Consider the following 19,161-nt stretch of genomic DNA (forward strand, 5'->3'; position numbering starts at 1 on the left):
GTAAGAGCTAAGAATGGGTTGCATCTGTCCAGCAAAGCTAACTGAAATCACTCTGTCCTGCAGATTGCTGAGAGCAGCCAAGCAGGCTTGTTGAGGCTGTGGGCAGTGATCGGAAGCGACCTGCACTGTATCAGACTGAGCATCCCAAGAGTGTTCTATGTCAATCAGCGTGTTGCAAAACCAGAGGAGGGAGCTGTCTACAGGAAGGTGGGGGTCATGTTTTTGACCCTGCTGCTTCTACAAGGGAAGACAGCTGGTTGAATACATACAAGTTGCTCTAGCCACTGCGGGCAGATACTACAGGCAGTTTGCCTCACAAGACCTCCCTGTCTAGCCCTGCTAATGCACCTTAATGCAGTCCCTTTTGCCTGCTGCTAATCTCAGCCTGACCAGAAAGCAGGTTGACAGTTACTGCAATGTGGACAAAGCATAAATCCCGCTAACTGCCTTAGGAATGACCAGCACCAGCAACTGGATTTCTTCCTGAGTCAGCATGTTTCTGGAAACATAAGGCTGGCTCAAACTACAACTCCTTGCTGCCCTTTAAGATTCCCCTGCTGTTGGGAGGAGCACGGCCTGAAGCAAGGTGCCCTGCTGAGTGTGTCTGTTTTCCTGGCAGGTGAACTGGATCTTGCCCCGCTCAAACTTGGTTTACAATCTCTACGACTACTCAGTCCCTGAAGACGCGTACCAAGAGCACATCAATGAAATCAATGCAGACCTGTCTGCTCCAGACGCTGAGGGAGTGTATGAGACTCAGGTAACCCTTCCAGGTGCTCGTTTTCCTTCCTCATCCTTTAAGGAGTGCTGAGTGGTAGCTGACTGGTCTGTGTACCAATGGCACAGATAGAGGCATGGGAGCTCAAAATGAAACAAGTTAGTAAGACGCTAAAAGGAAAGACCCTCTCGAGTAGCTTTCTCAGAAATGTACCCAGTTTTATATGAGCAAAGATACTTGTTTGGTTTCCAACCCCTTAGGGGAAAGAGGTTTAGATTTATTTGAAATTAGGAGACTCTGGGAAAAGATGGCACTTGAACGGGAAGAGTGAGTTTCCTCTAAACCAAACCAGAACCATCTTGCTAGCAGTTGAACTGCAAAGGTATGGGAGTTCTTTCGAGTAAAGATGAGGAAAACCCCAGCATGTGGCATGTACATAGGCCAGGGTGCAGTGATAAAACCTCTTTATTCCAGGAAGAAGGATAGGATACCACTTTTTAAAGTTCAGAAAGAGCAAAGAAGAACCTAAACTGTATTCAGTAGTAGACATACGAAAGCAGTGAGACCAAGATTAAATGTACTAGTGCTTCTAATGCTGAAAGTCTGAAATGAAGATGGGCAGCTGGGATGCCTGCTTTTAATGAAGATATTGATTGGTTAAGCAGTTCAAAACTTGGTGGCTTGAGGATTATCTGAGTGTCCCTGTCACTACAGGTGCCGTTACTATTCCGAGCCCTGATCCAGCTGGGTTGCGTGTGCATGGTCAGCAGGCAGCTTGTCAGACACCTCACAGGGCGAGAGGCTGACACTTTTGACATTGAACACCTGGAAATGCGCTCTCTGGCTCAGTTTACTTAGCTGGAGCCAGGTAAGGCACCCTAGGAGAAGGCTTGTCAGTGTACCCAGGACCAAATAGCTTGAAGATACTATTGATGCTGCATGTTTGCTCTGTGTCTCTAGGAAGTATTCGCCACATCTACCTCTACCAGAGCTCCCAGGGCAGCAAAGCGCTCTTTGGTCTTTTCATCCCCTCTCAGCGCAAAGCTGCAGTGTTTGTGCTGGACACGGTAAGAGTAGGGCTTAAAGGCTTGGGAGGGAACGCAAGGGGATCAGGCAGCGGTTTGGAGCTGAGCGGTTTCTTTGCACAGACACAGATCTCTATTGCTGTGCAGCAGGGATTCTCGTATTTTGAAGTGTACCAAGCAGGTCTGTTCCTCAACTGTCACGTGAAGCATTGTGATGTGTAGAGGAAAGAGCTTCCTTGAAATTTGCAGCCTGGAGCCTGTCTCTTTTGAACCCTGTTCCCTCTGATCACGTTTGCATTTGGTACAGGTATGCAGCAACCAGATGCCAAACCTCACCAACATGTACTCATCGAAGTGCAGTCTGTGCTGGAAAAAGTGGGCGAAGAACTACTGCTTCCAGACAAGCACACCTTTGAAGTGCGTGCTGAGACCGACCTCAAGACAGTCTACAGAGCCATTCAGCGGCTCCTGCAGGGCTGCAAGGTATGAGCTGAGGGCATGAGGAAGGTCCCCACTGAGACCTTGTCAGCGCAGGTACCTGGGAGGAGGAAAACATTGCATGGAAGGCATTGGTCCAGCAGTTCAAACAGCCTCTAAGCATAGCTCTCTGCACACAGCTAGTGCTCCAAAGTTGAAGGGTAAAAATGGATGTTGCCTGCGGGCTCTGGCTTGCCTGGGGTGAGCTTACATAGCGCAGTGCAAGCAGTGAGGCTAGATCATACCCCCAAACCCCAGCTCTCAGTTGTGGAGCTGGTTATTCAGTGGGAGGTGCTTCAAGAGACTCTGAGTACACTGTCTCTACTGTGTGGAGGACCAGGGACCACTACAGGAATGGGGCATGTGAGCACTCATTTACATGACATGCTGACCCTGGGGCACAGCACTACTGTGCACACAGCTTGGCCATGGGCATGATAAGCCAGCAAGCATGGCACGGCATTTCCCCCCACTCAGGCGTTAGCACAGCTTTCATCCTCATCACCCGCTGGGAAAGGCCAGGAATGCCACCATACTGGGGCACACGGCCCTGCCAGGGAAGCCAGCAGCACTGCTTGCAAGGCTGCTTACCCAGCGGAGCTCTGCCCCAGCAGTGGGCTTTCCAGATGAGTTGGGAGCATGGCTAGGCATCAGGGAGCATTCCCAGATGCAGAGTGGGGGGCCTCTAGGGTCTGGAGGGTGCTGGGGCTGAGCAGGGGATGCAGAACCTGGAGGGAGGATGGAACAGTGCTGAGTTCCTTCCCTGGATGGGAATTATCTACTCCCAAGAGGGCAGCAGAGGCAGCAGGGCCGGATGGGGCTGGAGACCAAATGCTGGGTGCACTGCCCTCCCCTGGCAATGTCATGGTATTTGCCAAGGTGTGTGGATGAGTCCCCACCACTGGGCGAGCAAACCTGCCAGTCCTGGCAGTGATACAGGCACACCTGCAGTCTATGCTTTGCTGCCAGCTGGCCTCCTGCTCTCCAGCCTCTGCACAGGGTCCTTGTAAGAGAGACCCTGGGCCTGGGAGCCTTGCAGGACTCTGCATGCACATGGTGGGCAGAAAGGACTGCTCAGGGGCTGCAGTGGATGTGCTGTGCTCCGAGCTGTTGAGGCTGGCTAAGCTGCCACTGCCCTCAGCCCATCCCAGCTAGCCCCTGCAGCATACTGCCAGGGCAGCAGGGCCAGGGACCTGCCTCCAGCTGCCTCTGAGTCTCAACAGTGCCAGTGTGTGAGTGATGATCCCGTGGAGCCAAGCACTAGAGCAGGTGCTGAGGGAACGCCCTGTGCCCAGCCAGCAAGACCTTGGGCCCTCTGGGAGGAGCATCCTCCCAGGACATGACACCTTCTCTGCCAGCTCCCTTAAGTTCTCTCCTGCCTGCTCCACCATGAAGCTCCGCTTGAAGATGGGGCAGTAAAGGGCAGAGGTGGTGTTGAAGGTGCAGCTTTTCAAGTAACTGCTCTCAGCAGCTTGAATGTTGCCCCTGGGGAGACAAACCCAGAGCCATGGCATAGAGCAGCACACCAATACGCCTCAATTTTCTTCCTAATATCGTGAAGCACCCAAACGAAACATTAAACCCCAGCTCTGCTCATTGGTATCCATGCCATCACTGACGGTCCCAGCTGATGAACGGTGAAGGGATTTCCTAGGAGAACTACATACCAGACGTGGATGTATGCAGGCACTCAGAAATGCACATGACTGACTAAGGGATGGCCTGCGCAGCAGGAGGGTGGAGAGCAGGAAGAGGAGGAACCCTGGGGTAGTTACCTGGTGAGATGCTGGCATTTTCAAAGGGATTCTTGTTCCCAAAGACTTTAACCGCTCCCTTTGCAAGGCCACATGCCCCATATCTACCCACCAGTGTGAGCATTCCTGCTCCTTCTTGCTCACTAATTACCATCCTCATCATCACCACCTTCCTCAGTGGAGGCAGGGACAAGCAAGAGTGAAGGACAGATGGATGGAGTAAGGGTTGGGAACTCCGTATCACAGAGACAGCAGCTGAGCACCAAAAAAACATCCTGTCCCAGCAGGTTGAGGGAGGTGATTACTGCCCTCTCCTCAGCACTGGTGAGGCCACAGCTGGAGTGCTGTGTGTGGGTGTGGTCTCACCAGTACAAGAAAGACATGGACCTACTGGAGCAAGTCCAGCAATGATGATGAAGGGACTAGAAGCATCTCTCATGCAAGGAGAGGCTGAGAGAAATGGGACTGTTAAGTCTGGAGAAGAGAAGGCTCAGGGGCATCTTATCAATGTGTACAAATACCTGATGGGTAAGAGTAAAGAAGATGGAGCCAGGCTCTTCTCAGTGGTGCCCCGTGATCATATGAGAGGCAGTGGGCATAAACTGAAATACAGTAATTGTGTCTGAACTTAAGAACAAACATTTTTTTACAGTGAGGGTGATCAAACACTGCACCAGGTTGCCCAGAGAGGTTAGAGAGTCTCTATCCTCGGAGATACCAAAAACCCGAGTTGGCTTGGCCTAGAGCAACCTGTTGTAGGTGACCCCGCTTTAAGCAGCTGTTGAACAAGGCAATCTCCAGAGGTGCTTCCAACCTCGGTCATTCTGGGAGCAACCTAGGAACAGGGATCCCCTGTGAAAAGCCGGCATCTCCTCCAGCTGTCAAATGGCACTGCTCCTGCACAGCTCCACTCCTGCCTCTCCATCCTTCAGGCTTGTCCACGTATTTCAACCACATCTTCCTGCTGTCAGTGAACACTCATTCCTCTGGTACCTAATTGTTACGGGAAATGGCTGTGCCATCCTCCATTGCACTTTAAGGAAGGCATCTGACCCATCTTTGGTGCCCGTACCCGACTCTCACTTCCTCTGCTGGACACGAAGCCAGCATTTCAGAGCTCTTCTCGGTGCCGCCAGCACTGGGCACACAGCGCCCTGTCTTCTGCCCTGTGATGACGAACACACAACGCTGAACTTCCTGGCAAATGGGATCCTGCCCAGTGTGCAGTGCTGCACAGATCACTTGTCCCTGCACATGCCCAGCTCTCTGTGGCCCAATATGTCCGTGTCGCCAGGGGTGCAATCATGGTCGCAGCTGCATACAGCACTGCAAACTGCTAGCCCCTGCAGGGTCATGGAGGACATGATGAGAACAGGACATGCACCTGGTAGTCCTACACTGTGGCTGCAGAGGGGACGGGGCACCCCATGTGCTTCCCCATCTCTGCATGGGTGCCAGCCCTTGCAAGCTGCCTGGGGTAAGCAGCCGTTAAGCGTGCCTGCGGTGGCCCTACTCTAGCATGGCTTTCCTTGGTGTGTCCTCTGGAGTAGACAGTCAACCCTCTTCTCCATTTCCTTGCATGGGAACTGAGCCAGGGGCAGCTGTGCTCACTAGGATTCCCCACGTCTCTGCATCTGCCAGCAAGCTCCGCTCAGTCTCCACACATCTCCCCTCCCGTGATCCCTCACTCAGCAGCCCGCAAACAGTGCCCAAGGCAGGCAGGGGGATCCCTGCCACAAACTGGTAGCGGCAGAGGAGCGCTGCAGGCACCAACATCACGTCCACGTGCAGCTCCGCACTGTCTGTCCTGGGGTCTCTGCTGGCAGCTCCACACATCTCTGTAACCCGCCATCCTCTCCATTCCTCTTCCCAAGGCCCACCTCACCTCAGGGCAGGGCTCTATCATCTGCGCAGGGCTGACCTCCACCCACGCAAGGATGCGGAAGGTGCTGCCGCCCTACGAAGCAACCAGCAGAGATGATGCTATTTGTAGGAAGGCAGAGCTATGCTTTGACACAAGGACATGCAAGCGTACGCACATGGAGATGAGACCACATGCATTCTCATGGAGAGTCACGTGTAGCTGTGCACACATGCATTTGCACATGCACGCACACAGGGGGCACACACAAACTGGGACAGTGCACACAGGTTCACACCTGTGCTCGTACCACCACGTACACATGCCTATTCACACAGGGACATGCAAGCCATGACTTTGCACTGCTGTGGAAAGCACCCCCTGGCAGCACTTTGCTGAATCTGGAGCTGGTTCTGCAGGCAGCACACAGGGCAGAGCTGCTGTCCCACGTACCCAACAGGCTTGAGCCAACCTTTGCTCTTTGGAAACGACCAAATCCTGTCGAGAATGGCAGTGGCAGGGAAAAACTCCAGCGCTGTGTCCTCACACCAGGGTCACCACTATCCCCAAATCACCTGCCTCCTGAAAGCTCCGATCTGCTTCAGTGCAACAGCAAGAAGCATTCTGCCTTCAAAGTCATTTCTCCACGGGTTCTTGCTGCTTTTAATCACAGATTGCTGAAAGCCTGAGGTGGGCAGGAGGTTTGCAGGCCTCTAGTCCACCCCTCTGCTCTAGGCAGGGCTAACTCCATGTAAAGCAGGCTGCTCAGGACCTTGTCCAGCTATGTTTTGAACCTCTCCAAGGACACAGGGCTCCCGCCTCACTGCAGCCTCTCCCAGGGCTGCACCGCTCTCAGGCACAAGAATAGTTTCCTTTCTACCAGTCCTAATTGCCCCAGGGGCACCTCAGGCCAGCTGCCTCTCGTGCCTTCACTGAGCACCTCTAAGAAGAGTCTGCCTCCATAGCCTCCTCCGGGTGCTGGATCACTGTCTTAGATCCCCCTTCATTATCCTTTCCCGAGACAGAACAAATGCAGCTCCTTCAGCCTTTCCTCCTAGGTTGTGTTCTCCAGCCCTGACCACCTTCATGGGCTCTGCTGCACTTGCTCCAGCTTACTGGCAGCTCTCATGGTCCCTGCACAGGGCACTGCATTCCAGATGTGGCCTCACTGTTGCCACCGAGAGGGGATTCATCTGGCTCAACATCTCTGTGAGAAGACTTCTGGGGATAGTGGAAGGCTCCGAGACTCTCTGTGTAAGAGAGGTCATCTAGCAGGTCTGACACACTGGCCAGGTGATGCTGGGTGGTGGCTGCAAGCCATGTCCACACTGGCAATGCTTGAGGCCAGCCCAAGCTCTTCCACAGACCAGCTTGGTAATTTCAAAAGCACTTGGCCAAAACCACCGCAAACTCATCCTCTCTCCCATGGCACCCCTTGAAAAAGCTAAGATCCTGCCCCAGTGCACCAGGCCATCTCCACTCTGGCCACGCAACAGGCCTGGGGCAGCTGCCACATCTGAAAGTGCCCCACCAAAGTCATGCGGTTGCCTCGAAAGACGAAAAGCTGAGAGAGTGCCTCTCCTCCGCGACGGAGCCCAGCATCAAAGGCACGTTCTTCTTCCCGCTTCTCACTTGCAGAGTCTGGCAAGGTCCAATCTGTTTCCCGCAAGCTATGGGGCAATACAAAGCTGATCTGCCCTCTGCTACAAGAAGCTGCAGCTGGCAATAATAGCCCTGGCAAACAAGGAGGTGAATGTCAGAGCTTCCCCTGACCTGATCTGAGAGTGCCCTCTCCCGCCCTGAACATCCAAAACCACAGAGGCCTGACGCTGCTTGTCAGGGCAGGCAGAGCATGGCGCACCTGCCTGGCTAAGGCCACAGGGCCCTGCCCGGTGCTACGTGCCAAGCTCCGCTGAGCCTGCCGCACAGCACTGCAAAGGTGACCTAACATGCAGTCCCAATGTGTCTGGGACGCAGCTATGGTTGCCTCATCGGGAGCCAAGGACAGTGCTGGGCCTGGAGGAGGGAACACAGGAGTCCCCATGCAGGCAGCGGGGACCACCACACACGACAGCTTCCTTTGCTGGGTCCATCTGGATGAAGGAGCAGTTGGGAAGCCCTTGCAGAAAGTCTGCTGCACATCTACTGCTCCAAGAGGCCACCCAAAGCAAGCAAGACAAGAGAAGAGGAGGGAGAAAGGCAGGTCGGAGCCTCATCTCGGCTGTGTGTGTGTGTGTGGGGAGAGTGGAGGCGGGGGGGGTGGTTGTGGGCTATGTACACCACAACATCGCACACCTTGCTTGGTGACTGTGTCATGCCCTAGACTTTGGTGAGGACAGAGCTCTGCGGGCTTATCTCCCATTCCTGGTAGCCCTTCTGAAGGATGACAGGAAAAGGCGCTATCAGTGATCTCCTCGCCTCTGGGACCCAGAGTGCTGCATCTGTACTACGGGATACTTGATGGGAATGGTTTGTGTTGCAACTTTTGTATCCATACTACATGATACTTGGTGGGAACGGTCCCTGCTGTAACTTTTGGGTGTCTAGAACACTACCGCTGTGTTAAGCAGAATACGAATAAGTAACTAACAAGGTCCTGGAAATCTGTGAGAAAGAACAGCGAACAGATCCGGTGGCTTCCAGCCACAGAATAACCGTGAGAAACAGTCAACCAGAAGGTCTGAAGTTGAAGAGTAATGAAATAGCGAACCCCAAAGTCAATGTGGCCCCCAAAATAAATCTGCACACGCGCGCAGTGTCATAGCCCGGTTATGCAACCGGGGCGGAGTTGGGCTAAACTCCCTGTGGTGCAGAGCAACCCTGCAAGCCCCACAACAGATCCTGCAGGCAGCAGGGTACCTGCGCTTCCTGGCAGCACAGCTGCACGACAAAGCTCTCAGGCCACAGCCACGACTCACACGACACACACAGCAGAGCCAGCAGAGGTTACAAGCATTGCACTTTTATTACATGCAGAGAGAGCTGACAAGTGGCAGCTGCTTCCTGATGCAGCATCAAGCCCGGAGCCTTTGCAAACGCACATTGTTTTGCACAAGGCAGAACAGCCCAAGCATATGGAATGCATGGAAGTGCCTGAGCTTGCCCCAGGGCAGAGAGCGAGAGAGCTGCAGGGCACAGCTGGTGTCTTGGTGCTGCAAGAGCAGGCAATCAGTGGCCTGCAAGGGCTCCGAGGAGCCCTGGGAGAGGGCTGTGCTCAGTGCTGCAGAGGAAGGCGAAAAACCCCCAGGCACTGCTGCCAATCTGTGCTGGGGGAAAATTCCTTCCTGACCCCAAAGGTGGCGATCGGCTGTTCCCTGCGCATGTGAGCAAGGCCTGCCTCCCGGCCAGCCCTGGGACGCTTCTCACGCCCACCGGGGCACACCAGCGCTGCCCAGCTCCTTTCCTCTCTCTCTCAAACTGAAGCCACTTTAGGGGCTCCAGAGCATGGCAAAATTTAAGGGAAAAAAAAAGAAAAGAAAAAAAAAGAAAAAAAAAGGAAGAAATAAAAAGCAAAAACCAGACCTGATAGAGCCTGGGGGAAAAAGCTCTTTCCTGGGCCCTGCAGGAGACCAGCTGGCCGGGTGCTCCAGAGTGTTGCCTGAGACCTATGACACTGATGATGAGCACTTGGAGCATCTTCGCATCGCATGGCCTGCATTTCCTGGGTGCTGCATGTGGCGCCAAAGCAGATAGGCATGGGGATCTTTGGAAGGGTCTCCGGCTCCGAGAATGGATGCCCTTGCTCTTTGCGGGCCATCGAGTTAACTTTCTCCACTGATCTCCAGCTGAAAAGGCCTGGAGCCCTTGCGGAGCTTGAGGGGCGTGTGAGGGGTCTTCTCCCACTCCCAAGGGCTTGCTCCGGTCTCTGAAAGACCAAAGTTACATCCGGCTTTGAATCCGAGCCTGCTCGGAGCACAGATTGGATCGGAGGGCCTCCAGCGAGCTCTTCCAACAGAAAACCTTCCACGATCGGATGGTGCACAAGGGCTGAATCAGCTGTGAGCTTCAGCGCGCTGCCTGCCCCTGAGCAAATGCCTGGGCACAGTCTGCGCTCGCACAAGAATGGCTACTGACAGTGGTGGCAGGGGTCACTTCCATTTCCCACAGGAGGCATGCACAGGCCAGCTGTGCCCAGCAGCGCCACACAAGTACAGCAATAAAAGCAGAAAGCCTGCTTGCCTTGGCCCCTTTGCGTCAGCTCAGCTGAGGCAGCTTAGAAGAGACCTGGAGCTGGCAGATGCTGACCTCCCTCTGCTTTCCTGAGAGTGAAAACACTGTGAAAACCTTGCTGTCACTTGGTATTGCTCTGTGCATCTTTGGAGGAGTGCCAGGCGGAAGAGGAAGAGGATCCACAGTCTTTCTGAGGCTGAGGCAAGCCAAAGACCCAGTCTTAGAGCCGGTGCTGGAAGGGGTCAAGGGCTGCAGGAGGAAGGGGTTGGTCGTGCCTATTTGTGTTGGGGAAGAGGCAGCCGGCACAGGAGACAGCGTTAGGCAGTGTTAGGGAGTGAAGCAGCAGACACAGGCACTTTCCAAGCCTGCGAGGCACGGGGCACGGCAGGGAGTGCTCTGAGCACCAAAGCAGGGCAGAGAAGGTGCAAAGCAAGAGCTGGCAGTAAGGTCAGAGGAAGGCCACAAAGAGGTCTCCATACCAAAGGGAGGTGCAGCTGCTGAGCACTCCATCGTTTGGCAGCCTGAGGTGCAGGCAGCCGTGCCCCCGCAAGTCCTGCGACAACGTCGCGCTGGGTGGTCGTCGAGAGCCCTGCTGCCCTCGTGGCGGTGGGTGCGCCTGCGCCCAAGGACAGCGTGCAGAGAGCCTCGGCCCTGGGCGGCAGCCAGCTGCGAGCCGGCTGCGGAGCCTGGCAGAGCGGCAGGGGCGCGGGCGCCTTCTAGCCCTGCTCGTGCCGCGAGCACTGTGACTGCGTTGCCGGGTCACAGTGCTGCGACATGGGGGCCCCGGGGCCGCGCTGCAGCCTCCCTGCCAGCCGTCTGCCGGCCCGGCGTCGGCGTGGCACAAGGCCCCGGGGCTGCCGGCCCTGCTGCAGCCCCTGTGCCCAGCACCCCAGGGCAGCTGCGCCTCCTGCTGCGGGGCCGTGCCCGGGCCATGGCCCAGGATGCCTGCGGGCCCCTTGCTCTGTGTCAACGCGCCCCACGCTGCCCCAGGCTTGTTCCAGGTCACTGCAGAAAGGGCAAGAGTCCGCTCCCATGCTGCCATTGGGAAGTGGCATCCCTGCGCCATGGCACCCCCTCCCTAGGCCATGGCCTGTTGCTGAAGGGGCCAAACCTCTCAAGAGCACCCTCAGAGGTGTCCCGCCCAGAGCATCCCCTGGTGTCCAACGGGACCTTGAAGATGGGCCAGCCTTTTGGTGCATGTACCATCCTAGCAGAGGACTCTCCTCCCCAGTGCCACGACCCATCTTTGGGGCCCATACCCGACACTCGCTTCCTCTGCTGGACACCAAGCCAGCATTTCAGAGCTCTTCTCGGTGCCGCCAGCACTGGGCACGCAGCGCCCTGTCTTCTGCCCTGTGAGGACGAACACACAACGCTGAACTTCCTGGCAAAACACACAACGCTGAACTTCCTGGCAAATGGGATCCTGCCCAGTGTGCAGTGCTGCACAGATCACTTGTCCCTGCACATGCCCAGCTCTCTGTGGCCCAACATGTCCATGTCGCCAGGGGTGCAGTCATGGTCGCAGCTGCATACAGCACTGCAAACTGCTAGCACCTGCAGGGTCATGGGGGACATGATGAGAACAGGACATGCACCTGGTAGTCCTACGCTGTGGCTGCAGAGGGGACGGGGCACCCCATGTGCTTCCCCATCTCTGCATAGGTGCCAGCCCTTGCAAGCTGCCTGGGGTAAGCAGCCGTTAAGCGTGCCTGCGGTGGCCCTACTCTAGCATGGCTTTCCTTGGTGTGTCCTCCGGAGTAGGCAGTCAACCCTCTTCTCCATTTCCTTGCATGGGAACTGAGCCAGGGGCAGCTGTGCTCACTAGGATTCCCCACGTCTCTGCATCCGCCAGCAAGCTCCGCTCAGTCTCCACACATCTCCCCTCCCGTGATCCCTCACTCAGCAGCCCGCAAACAGTGCCCAAGCCAAGGCAGGCAGGGGGATCCCTGCCACAAACTGGTAGCGGCAGAGGAGAGCTACAGGCACCAACATCACGTCCACGTGCAGCTCCGCACTGTCTGTCCTGGGGTCTCTGCTGGCAGCTCCACACATCTCTGTAACCCGCCATCCTCTCCATTCCTCTTCCCAAGGCCCACCTCACCTCAGGGCAGGGCTCTATCATCTGGGCAGGGCTGACCTCCACCCACGCAAGGATGTGGAAGGTGCTGCTGCCCTACGAAGCAACCAGCAGAGATGATGCTATTTGTAGGAAGGCAGAGCTATGCTTTGACACAGGGACATGCAAGCGTATGCACATGGAGATGAGACCACATGCATTCTCATGGAGAGTCACGTGCAGCTGTGCACACATGCATTTGCACATGCACGCACACAGGGGGCACAGACAGGGGCACACACACACTGAGACAGTGCACACAGGTTCACACCTGTGCTCATACCACCACGTACACATGCCTATTCACACAGGGACATGCAAGCCGTGACTTTGCACTGCTGTGGAAAGCACCCCCTGGCAGCACTTTGCTGAATCTGGAGCTGGTTCTGCAGGCAGCACACAGGGCAGAGCTGCTGTCCCACGTACCCAACAGGCTTGAGCCAACCTTTGCTCTTTGGAAACGACCAAATCCTGTCGAGAATGGCAGTGGCAGGGAAAAACTCCAGCGCTGTGTCCTCACACCAGGGTCACCACTATCCCCAAATCACCTGCCTCCTGAAAGCTCCGATCTGCTTCAGTGCAACAGCAAGAAGCATTCTGCCTTCAAAGTCATTTCTCCACGGGTTCTTGCTGCTTTTAATCACAGATTGCTGAAAGCCTGAGGTGGGCAGGAGGTTTGCAGGCCTCTAGTCCACCCCTCTGCTCTAGGCAGGGCTAACTCCATGTAAAGCAGGCTGCTCAGGACCTTGTCCAGCTATGTTTTGAACCTCTCCAAGGACACAGGGCTCCCGCCTCACTGCAGCCTCTCCCAGGGCTGCACCGCTCTCAGGCACAAGAATAGTTTCCTTTCTACCAGTCCTAATTGCCCCAGGGGCACCTCAGGCCAGCTGCCTCTCGTGCCTTCACTGAGCACCTCTAAGAAGAGTCTGCCTCCATAGCCTCCTCCGGGTGCTGGATCACTGTCTTAGATCCCCCTTCATTATCCTTTCCCGAGACAGAACAAATGCAGCTCCTTCAGCCTTTCCTCCTAGGTTGTGTTCTCCAGCCCTGACCACCTTCATGGGCTCTGCTGCACTTGCTCCAGCTTACTGGCAGCTCTCATGGTCCCTGCACAGGGCACTGCATTCCAGATGTGGCCTCACTGTTGCCGCCGAGAGGGGATTCATCTGGCTCAACATCTCTGTGAGAAGACTTCTGGGGATAGTGGAAGGCTCCGAGACTCCCTGTGCGAGAGATGTCATCTAGCAGGTCTGACACACTGGCCAGGTGATGCTGGGTGGCGGCTGCAAGCCATGTCCACACTGGCAATGCTTGAGGCCAGCCCAAGCTCTTCCACAGACCAGCTTGGTAATTTCAAAAGCACTTGGCCAAAACCACCGCAAACTCATCCTCTCTCCCATGGCACCCCTTGAAAAAGCTAAGATCCTGCCCCAGTGCACCAGGCCATCTCCACTCTGGCCACGCAACAGGCCTGGGGCAGCTGCCACATCTGAAAGTGCCCCACCAAAGTCATGCGGTTGCCTCGAAAGACGAAAAGCTGAGAGAGTGCCTCTCCTCCGCAACGGAGCCCAGCATCAAAGGCACGTTCTTCTTCCCGCTTCTCACTTGCAGAGTCTGGCAAGGTCCAATCTGTTTCCCGCAAGCTATGGGGCAATACAAAGCTGATCTGCCCTCTGCTACAAGAAGCTGCAGCTGGCAATAATAGCCCTGGCAAACAAGGAGGTGAATGTCAGAGCTTCCCCTGACCTGATCTGAGAGTGCCCTCTCCCGCCCTGAACATCCAAAACCACAGAGGCCTGACGCTGCTTGTCAGGGCAGGCAGAGCATGGCGCACCTGCCTGGCTAAGGCCACAGGGCCCTGCCCGGTGCTACGTGCCAAGCTCCGCTGAGCCTGCCGCACAGCACTGCAAAGGTGACCTAACATGCAGTCCCAATGTGTCTGGGACGCAGCTATGGTTGCCTCATCGGGAGCCAAGGACAGTGCTGGGCCTGGAGGAGGGAACACAGGAGTCCCCATGCAGGCAGCGGGGACCACCACACATGACAGCTTCCTTTGCTGGGTCCATCTGGATGAAGGAGCAGTTGGGAAGCCCTTGCAGAAAGTCTGTTGCTCATCTACTGCTCCAAGAGGCCACCCAAAGCAAGCAAGACAAGAGAAGAGGAGGGAGAAAGGCAGGTCGGAGCCTCATCTCGGCTGTGTGTGTGTGTGTGGGGAGAGTGGAGGCGGGGGGGGGGTGGTTGTGGGCTATGTACACCACAACATCGCACACCTTGCTTGGTGACTGTGTCATGCCCTAGACTTTGGTGAGGACAGAGCTCTGCGGGCTTATCTCCCATTCCTGGTAGCCCTTCTGAAGGATGACAGGAAAAGGCGCTATCAGTGATCTCCTCGCCTCTGGGACCCAGAGTGCTGCATCTGTACTACGGGATACTTGATGGGAATGGTTTGTGTTGCAACTTTTGTATCCATACTACATGATACTTGGTGGGAACGGTCCCTGCTGTAACTTTTGGGTGTCTAGAACACTACCGCTGTGTTAAGCAGAATACGAATAAGTAACTAACAAGGTCCTGGAAATCTGTGAGAAAGAACAGCGAACAGATCCGGTGGCTTCCAGCCACAGAATAACCGTGAGAAACAGTCAACCAGAAGGTCTGAAGTTGAAGAGTAATGAAATAGCGAACCCCAAAGTCAATGTGGCCCCCAAAATAAATCTGCACACGCGCGCAGTGTCATAGCCCGGTTATGCAACCGGGGCGGAGTTGGGCTAAACTCCCTGTGGTGCAGAGCAACCCTGCAAGCCCCACAACAGATCCTGCAGGCAGCAGGGTACCTGCGCTTCCTGGCAGCACAGCTGCACGACAAAGCTCTCAGGCCACAGCCACGACTCACACGACACACACAGCAGAGCCAGCAGAGGTTACAAGCATTGCACTTTTATTACATGCAGAGAGAGCTGACAAGTGGCAGCTGCTTCCTGATGCAGCATCAAGCCCGGAGCCTTTGCAAACGCACATTGTTTTGCACAAGGCAGAACAGCCCAAGCATATGGAATGCATGGAAGTGCCTGAGCTTGCCCCAGGGCAGAGAGCGAGAGAGCTGCAGGGCACAGCTGGTGTCTTGGTGCTGCAAGAGCAGGCAATCAGTGGCCTGCAAGGGCTCCGAGGAGCCCTGGGAGAGGGCCGTGCTCAGTGCTGCAGAGGAAGGCAAAAAACCCCCAGGCACTGCTGCCAATCTGTGCTGGGGGAAAATTCCTTCCTGACCCCAAAGGTGGCGATCGGCTGTTCCCTGCGCATGTGAGCAAGGCCTGCCTCCCGGCCAGCCCTGGGACGCTTCTCACGCCCACCGGGGCACACCAGCGCTGCCCAGCTCCTTTCCTCTCTCTCTCAAACTGAAGCCACTTTAGGGGCTCCAGAGCATGGCAAAATTTAAGGGAAAAAAAAAGAAAAGAAAAAAGAAAAAAAAAGGAAGAAATAAAAAGCAAAAACCAGACCTGATAGAGCCTGGGGGAAAAAGCTCTTTCCTGGGCCCTGCAGGAGACCAGCTGGCCGGGTGCTCCAGAGTGTTGCCTGAGACCTATGACACTGATGATGAGCACTTGGAGCATCTTCGCATCGCATGGCCTGCATTTCCTGGGTGCTGCATGTGGCGCCAAAGCAGATAGGCATGGGGATCTTTGGAAGGGTCTCCGGCTCCGAGAATGGATGCCCTTGCTCTTTGCGGGCCATCGAGTTAACTTTCTCCACTGATCTCCAGCTGAAAAGGCCTGGAGCCCTTGCGGAGCTTGAGGGGCGTGTGAGGGGTCTTCTCCCACTCCCAAGGGCTTGCTCCGGTCTCTGAAAGACCAAAGTTACATCCGGCTTTGAATCCGAGCCTGCTCGGAGCACAGATTGGATCGGAGGGCCTCCAGCGAGCTCTTCCAACAGAAAACCTTCCACGATCGGATGGTGCACAAGGGCTGAATCAGCTGTGAGCTTCAGCGCGCTGCCTGCCCCTGAGCAAATGCCTGGGCACAGTCTGCGCTCGCACAAGAATGGCTGCTGACAGTGGTGGCAGGGGTCACTTCCATTTCCCACAGGAGGCATGCACAGGCCAGCTGTGCCCAGCAGCGCCACACAAGTACAGCAATAAAAGCAGAAAGCCTGCTTGCCTTGGCCCCTTTGCGTCAGCTCAGCTGAGGCAGCTTAGAAGAGACCTGGAGCTGGCAGATGCTGACCTCCCTCTGCTTTCCTGAGAGTGAAAACACTGTGAAAACCTTGCTGTCACTTGGTATTGCTCTGTGCATCTTTGGAGGAGTGCCAGGCGGAAGAGGAAGAGGATCCACAGTCTTTCTGAGGCTGAGGCAAGCCAAAGACCCAGTCTTAGAGCCGGTGCTGGAAGGGGTCAAGGGCTGCAGGAGGAAGGGGTTGGTCGTGCCTATTTGTGTTGGGGAAGAGGCAGCCGGCACAGGAGACAGCGTTAGGCAGTGTTAGGGAGTGAAGCAGCAGACACAGGCACTTTCCAAGCCTGCGAGGCACGGGGCACGGCAGGGAGTGCTCTGAGCACCAAAGCAGGGCAGAGAAGGTGCAAAGCAAGAGCTGGCAGTAAGGTCAGAGGAAGGCCACAAAGAGGTCTCCATACCAAAGGGAGGTGCAGCTGCTGAGCACTCCATCGTTTGGCAGCCTGAGGTGCAGGCAGCCGTGCCCCCGCAAGTCCTGCGACAACGTCGCGCTGGGTGGTCGTCGAGAGCCCTGCTGCCCTCGTGGCGGTGGGTGCGCCTGCGCCCAAGGACAGCGTGCAGAGAGCCTCGGCCCTGGGCGGCAGCCAGCTGCGAGCCGGCTGCGGAGCCTGGCAGAGCGGCAGGGGCGCGGGCGCCTTCTAGCCCTGCTCGTGCCGCGAGCACTGTGACTGCGTTGCCGGGTCACAGTGCTGCGACATGGGGGCCCCGGGGCCGCGCTGCAGCCTCCCTGCCAGCCGTCTGCCGGCCCGGCGTCGGCGTGGCACAAGGCCCCGGGGCTGCCGGCCCTGCTGCAGCCCCTGTGCCCAGCACCCCAGGGCAGCTGCGCCTCCTGCTGCGGGGCCGTGCCCGGGCCATGGCCCAGGATGCCTGCGGGCCCCTTGCTCTGTGTCAACGCGCCCCACGCTGCCCCAGGCTTGTTCCAGGTCACTGCAGAAAGGGCAAGAGTCCGCTCCCATGCTGCCATTGGGAAGTGGCATCCCTGCGCCATGGCACCCCCTCCCTAGGCCATGGCCTGTTGCTGAAGGGGCCAAACCTCTCAAGAGCACCCTCAGAGGTGTCCCGCCCAGAGCATCCCCTGGTGTCCAACGGGACCTTGAAGATGGGCCAGCCTTTTGGTGCATGTACCATCCTAGCAGAGGACTCTCCTCCCCAGTGCCACGACCCATCTTTGGGGCCCATACCCGACACTCGCTTCCTCTGCTGGACACCAAGCCAGCATTTCAGAGCTCTTCTCGGTGCCGCCAGCACTGGGCACGCAGCGCCCTGTCTTCTGCCCTGTGAGGACGAACACACAACGCTGAACTTCCTGGCAAAACACACAACGCTGAACTTCCTGGCAAATGGGATCCTGCCCAGTGTGCAGTGCTGCACAGATCACTTGTCCCTGCACATGCCCAGCTCTCTGTGGCCCAACATGTCCATGTCGCCAGGGGTGCAGTCATGGTCGCAGCTGCATACAGCACTGCAAACTGCTAGCACCTGCAGGGTCATGGGGGACATGATGAGAACAGGACATGCACCTGGTAGTCCTACGCTGTGGCTGCAGAGGGGACGGGGCACCCCATGTGCTTCCCCATCTCTGCATAGGTGCCAGCCCTTGCAAGCTGCCTGGGGTAAGCAGCCGTTAAGCGTGCCTGCGGTGGCCCTACTCTAGCATGGCTTTCCTTGGTGTGTCCTCCGGAGTAGGCAGTCAACCCTCTTCTCCATTTCCTTGCATGGGAACTGAGCCAGGGGCAGCTGTGCTCACTAGGATTCCCCACGTCTCTGCATCCGCCAGCAAGCTCCGCTCAGTCTCCACACATCTCCCCTCCCGTGATCCCTCACTCAGCAGCCCGCAAACAGTGCCCAAGCCAAGGCAGGCAGGGGGATCCCTGCCACAAACTGGTAGCGGCAGAGGAGAGCTACAGGCACCAACATCACGTCCACGTGCAGCTCCGCACTGTCTGTCCTGGGGTCTCTGCTGGCAGCTCCACACATCTCTGTAACCCGCCATCCTCTCCATTCCTCTTCCCAAGGCCCACCTCACCTCAGGGCAGGGCTCTATCATCTGGGCAGGGCTGACCTCCACCCACGCAAGGATGCGGAAGGTGCTGCCGCCCTACGAAGCAACCAGCAGAGATGATGCTATTTGTAGGAAGGCAGAGCTATGCTTTGACACAGGGACATGCAAGCGTATGCACATGGAGATGAGACCACATGCATTCTCATGGAGAGTCACGTGCAGCTGTGCACACATGCATTTGCACATGCACGCACACAGGGGGCACAGACAGGGGCACACACACACTGAGACAGTGCACACAGGTTCACACCTGTGCTCATACCACCACGTACACATGCCTATTCACACAGGGACATGCAAGCCGTGACTTTGCACTGCTGTGGAAAGCACCCCCTGGCAGCACTTTGCTGAATCTGGAGCTGGTTCTGCAGGCAGCACACAGGGCAGAGCTGCTGTCCCACGTACCCAACAGGCTTGAGCCAACCTTTGCTCTTTGGAAACGACCAAATCCTGTCGAGAATGGCAGTGGCAGGGAAAAACTCCAGCGCTGTGTCCTCACACCAGGGTCACCACTATCCCCAAATCACCTGCCTCCTGAAAGCTCCGATCTGCTTCAGTGCAACAGCAAGAAGCATTCTGCCTTCAAAGTCATTTCTCCACGGGTTCTTGCTGCTTTTAATCACAGATTGCTGAAAGCCTGAGGTGGGCAGGAGGTTTGCAGGCCTCTAGTCCACCCCTCTGCTCTAGGCAGGGCTAACTCCATGTAAAGCAGGCTGCTCAGGACCTTGTCCAGCTATGTTTTGAACCTCTCCAAG

The sequence above is a fragment of the Rhea pennata genome, unplaced genomic scaffold, assembly GCF_028389875.1.
Source record: "Rhea pennata isolate bPtePen1 unplaced genomic scaffold, bPtePen1.pri scaffold_47, whole genome shotgun sequence".
Taxonomy (NCBI): Eukaryota; Metazoa; Chordata; class Aves; order Rheiformes; family Rheidae; genus Rhea; species Rhea pennata.